The sequence below is a fragment of the Mandrillus leucophaeus genome, unplaced genomic scaffold (genome assembly GCF_000951045.1).
Source record: "Mandrillus leucophaeus isolate KB7577 unplaced genomic scaffold, Mleu.le_1.0 Scaffold35, whole genome shotgun sequence".
Classification (NCBI taxonomy): Eukaryota; Metazoa; Chordata; class Mammalia; order Primates; family Cercopithecidae; genus Mandrillus; species Mandrillus leucophaeus.
The window spans coordinates 3677124-3682366 of NW_012103698.1; the positions used below are offsets into that span (position 1 = coordinate 3677124).

The 5243-nt window shown below is 57.0% G+C and overlaps 1 protein-coding gene across 1 annotated transcript in view; it reads right to left on the reverse strand.

The window, feature by feature from the left end:
* Positions 1-4273: 4273 nt before the first annotated feature.
* Positions 4274-5243, reverse strand: part of PAK6 (p21 protein (Cdc42/Rac)-activated kinase 6) — a 38193-nt gene continuing 37223 nt past the window's right edge. Inside the window, exon 12 of the mRNA XM_011989315.1 lies at positions 4274-4645. The gene's annotated coding sequence lies outside the window, so the exon portion shown is untranslated. The remainder of the gene's footprint in view (positions 4646-5243) is intronic.

The following is a 5243-nucleotide window of genomic DNA, read 5'->3' on the forward strand; positions in this document are numbered from 1 at the left end:
CGAGCTGGGTCGGAGCATGAGCCTGGCGCTGGGTGCGGTGACCGAGGAGGAGGCGGCCCGCCTGCGGGCTGGGGCCCTGATGGCCCTACCAAACTCGCCCCAGTCTTCGGGGACTGGGCGGTGGCGCTCACAGGAGGTGCTGGAGGGAGCGCCCCCAACCTTAGTGCAAGCCCCCATTGGCCTCAGCCCCCATCCGGAGGGCGGCCCCGGCTCGGGCCGCCTGGGTTTGCGCCGACGCTCCACAGCCCCAGATATCCCCAGCCTGGTCGGTGAGGCGCCAGGGCCCGAGAGTGGCCCGGAGTTAGAGGCCAACGCTCTGCCTGTCTCGGTGCCTGGGCCGAACCCTTGGCAGGCGGGCACCGAGGCTGTGGTGCTGCGTGCTCAGCGGTAAACGGCGCCAAGGCCCGAGGCCTGCTTCCCCCACCCTCCCGTTTCTACTCCACTGGTATTTCTTCCTTATAGGTCCCTCACCTTTTCGGCAGCCGCCCCCCGCAGCCCATTTTGGAACCTGCCTCTCTGCCAAGGCGAGACCTCCACCAGCCCTAAGGGACCTCCATCTTTTTTGTGCTCCTCGGTATTCCCGGCCTAGGTCTAGAGGTGTCGATTGACTGGTTCCGTAGGCTACAGCCAGGAAGGTGGATTCCCCCTCCTCAGCCCTCAGGTTCAGTCCTGGGTCTGCCTAGCCACCTGTCGCTCCTCTCCGGCCCCCCTCCCCTCGCTGGGTTTCCTAACACCCGGGCAGCCAGGCAAATAGAAGGGTCCACCTTGGAGAATAAAGACCCAGCCTCCCCACTCTCTGCCTACTGATGCTGAGAATAATCCCACAAACTACCAAAGTCTCCTTTCCCTCGAAGTGTGAGAGAAGGAAAGGACCGAGGGGGCCCTAGAGTCTTTCTGGACTGGAGGTTTGAGGAGGAAGGGGTCTGGCTGTTATGTTTTTCTAGGGTAGAAACTCCTGCCTCAAGACAATGAAACCGTATTTTGGGAGTGGGAGAGTCCCTAGTGTTGAACACCAATTGTCCCTTAAATCAGCTCCTGGGTAACTCCAGTTCCCTCTGTCTCTGCCCCAGATTCAGCTTCATTGATAATGTGGGGTCACTGCTCCACACAACCCCTACCCAGGCCAAATCCGGGCTCCTGAGCCAGCCCGCTCTTCAGCGCGGGTGCATTTGAATTCCATCATCGAGGTTCAACACCTCACCCCTGGAGGCCCAAGCCCTATTTCCGCTGGCTCACAGAGGCCTGAAAGGGAAAGGACTGAGCGCTTCCCCGCCTCCCCGCCTCCCAGCTCCCCCGTCCCGCACGTGGGTGCTCCCGCGGGGTGGAACGGTTGCGAAGGCTGTGCTTAATTGTATTTCTTCCAATCCTCAAAGAACTCGTGTTTTAAGCCTTTGTATGTGAAGCAGAAAGCAGCGGGTCTGATTCTGAGGCTTAAGAGCCTGACAATATCTCTTTAAATAGAAGCTCCGCGAGGGGGATAATTGACTGAAGTGTTTGCGACGTGAAACGGCGGCGCGCGGGAGTCGGGAGCCCACACGAGCCGCAGGCCCAGGTTTAAATTACATCAAACTCTGGCGAGAGCTGGAAGGGGCCTGTTAAACGGCTCCTGCTTCTCGCTGGGCCGTTAACGGAGGGCAGGGCGGATGATCGATGCTATAGGTAGAGACCCGGGACTCCTGCCTTGGTCCCACCGCGTGGGAAGCAGGCCGGCCCAGGTTTATTATTGGGCAGATGAGTGAGTCAGAGGCCCTTTCCTGACATTGCCCCCTGCCTGCTCACCCCCACCCCTCTGCCCCGTGCTAGCCTAGCGAGGCGGCGGGGTTGGGGGCGGGGGTCCGGCGGGACGCGTGCGCTAGGACCCTGCGGAAGTGCTAGCACGTGTGTCAGTGCGCCTGGCCCGCGGGGAGGCGGCAGGTGGGGCTGTTTTGTGAACCCTGATGGTGGAACTTGAAGCCTTTCACCTGCCTGCAGTTGGGTCTTTGCAAGACGTCGATCTGTTTGCCTTTGCAGTATGGAAGGTTTCTTGCCAGTAACCCCCAGGGAACTGCCCAGAGCGAGAATGACTGTGCCGAGATACTGCTGGGCCTGGCGGTGAGGGGTGGGGGGCCAGGAGTGGGCCTCGTGCAGGTGTCAGGACACCTACCCAGTCCTTGCACCCCGCAGCCCGCATCCGCTAGGCCACGCAGGCCGGCGCACTGGACGTGATCTCTGGTGCCCCCTGGTGGCAGCGTTGGGCCCTCCCCGCTGGGTCCCGGCTCGGAGCTCAGACACCTGGTTTTCTTTGGGATCACCCCTGTGTACTTCTTCCTCCATGTGCATTTATCGTGGAATCCTCTTCCTCTTGTAGAATATTAAATCCGGATACTTGAAGTCACTTCACAGCAGTGAAGCGAGGGAACAATGAACAAAACACTCGCATCGAAAGTAGCAGGAGCCCAGACCCTTCGCTAAGGACCCCAAGTTAAATCTTCCAAGTTAAGGCTGCGTGTCCTGAGAGCTACTGCTCTCTTCCGAAAAGTCGGAGCTGCCAACCCTTCCCTTGGGACCTGCCGATTATGCAGTTTTTTCTGATATTTGCTTTGGTTTCTGAGGTATTCTGCCCTCTCCCTCTCCTCTCCTCCCAAAACATCTGCCTCTCCTCAGTCCCCCTGTCTGGGTGGTGGGTGCACAATACCGAGTGCCTGAAAAGCCTGAGGGAGAGGGTCTGGGGTGGGGTGGGGACCGCTGGACACCCAGAGTGCAAACTGCTGCTTTCTGACCCTTGCTTGCTCATGTACTCCCTTTTCAACTGTGTTGAATTTTAATGACGTTTTTAGTGGTGTAGGAATGCAAGTATTTTGGCTCAACAGCATGAAGTCTGGGTTACACATTGTATCAGAGGTGCTGTAATCTTTCCAGTATCTCGGATATGCGGCTTTCTGGTTGAATGTCACCCTGGGCCCTCTTGACTGGATAAACCACCATGAGGGCTCTTCTCTGTGGAGCTGCCGAGAGCTTGGTGGTAGAAAGTGACGTTCCTAAACAACTGCCTCGTGTGTCTGACTGCCTTGCTGTCCGTACAGACTCCTTCCCAGGCCCGGCTCCGTGCAGAACTTCCACATTTTTCTCCCCTGAATTCCCTTTGTCAGCCCCAGGGTGTTGAGGCTGGGTCCTCTCTAGCAATCTCTACCTTCAGAAGAGACTTTTCTAAATCTTTTGCTTTTCCAATTCTTGTTGCTTTTGTCATTGTGAAGAGTCACCCAGGATGCTGGCGCTCGGTACCCTAAGATCAGAAGCGGTCTGTGTGTGAGCTGTGGGACATACGCACACCCTTTCAGAGTGATATTGTGTGGTGGAAGGACTGTTAGAACTCAAAGAATAGTTAATAAATCCAGTATTATTCCGTTGCGAGAACTGGCCTCTCTTTGCCTTATCAAGCACTCCTGACCCTCGGCTCCCTTTGGAGAGATGGACTGAGCCCTTGCCTCCTATGGAGGCCCCTGCCTTAGTGAGCCTCTGCCAGGCCCGTCCCACTGTGCTGGCTCCTGAAGGTAAGTCACAGGTGCTGCTTCTGCTGAGCTGGGTGGCGGGGCCAGGCCGGCAGCAACACCAGGGCACCTGTCAGGGTGTGAATGCACTGGGAAGTGAAAGAAAGGCTGCGTGGTTTCTTGCTCCTGGCTTGCTCCTGAACCCTGGGCCGTGGGAGATCTCAGGAAGGAAGTGCGGGAATCCGTTCGGGAGCTGGAAATCGCAAGATAATTGTATCCACCTCCCCAACCCCAGGACGAGAGCCCAGGCTCCCTGGTTTCCAGGCTCTGCTCCATTCTTTCTCAACTCCACACCATCTCCCTCAGTACTGAGGAGTGAGACAGGGACTGCTCTCCCACTGGAAGCAGTTTCAGACCACTTCCTGTGGACGCTGGAGGTCCGGGGTGGGGGTGAGGAGCCGCAGAGGATGGGAGAAGCCGACACGTAGGGTGGTCGTCAGCCACTGTGCTCACCCTTAGCAAACGCAGCGCAGGGCCCTGGCTTTCCTCGTGGGCTCTTCTCCCCTGGGAGAGTAGCCCCATCTATTTTTCATCGCCTTCATTCCCAAGGGCCGTTCACTTCCTGTTTCCCTTCCTCTCTGCCTGCCTTTCGGGCCCACAGGTCACCAGGGAAGTTGGGTGTTCTGTGGCGTGGCTGCTGGAGAGCTCATGTGGGGAGGAGGGGAGGCTCCACGAGATTCACCCACCATAGGCGGCCCCCCCTCCAAGACCGCCGGTCTCCGCTCCCAGAGACACAGGAAGCCCAGTGGCTTTGAACACTCAATTTAATTTAAAACAGGCACAAGTGCAAACAATTCACAAAAATTTCTAGGGAAGATGCTTTTGTTTTGAAAACTCTGACCCTTAAAAAAAAGTCCTTGCAATTTCTTTGCCCCCATGTAGGTCACTAGGGAGCAGAAGAATCTAAAAATATTATCTAAATAGAAAGGGTCCAGACACCTGAAGTTCTTTCCTGGAATTCCATCTCACAGCAGCCCTGAAGTGGGGCGGGGCCGAGGAGGACAAGGAGACAGCTGTCTGTGGAGGCAGCCGGGGCAGATGGTTTGCACAAATGGGTGCCTGTGACCTTGACGTGATGGAAACCCGGAGGTGGTTCGCCTTCTCTCCCAGATAGGGTTCTGAAGAGAACAATGGGTCCCTGATGACCTGGTTATTGGGATAAACTTGAAAGGTAACACAGTTACCATTCCTTACATTCCTGTCTCTGGCCCTCACGCTGCACACTACAGGAGACGCTCAGAAGCCTCCTGAGCCCCCAGGATGTGTTAGACTTAGCATGGACCACTCCACTGGCCAGGGAGACACAGGACTGGAGAGGTGGAAGCCAGGCCAAGAAAGCAGGTCCCTTTAGGCCAGAACTTAGTGGGAGAGAGGATGGGGCAGCCTTCCTGAAGCTGGCTGTGGGTGACCTGAAGGGACCTGGGCTGTCAAGGTGGCTTTCCTCCCCTTACACACACACACACACACACACACACGCACACACACACGATGTTCTCTCCATTCTGTAAAGCGAGAGCACCTTCACCACCGACCCCATTCTTTCTTTTTCACTCAGAAATTGTCCCCTCACTCCCTGCCCACAGCCATGGCCTGGAGCAGGCCATTCACAGTTCGGGCGGGGAGGGGCCGTACAGCTAGGACTGCACCTTCAGGACATTAGACGTGAGGGAGGAAGAGGGATTCAGGTCATAAAAATCACCCCGTGGCCCGTGGCCC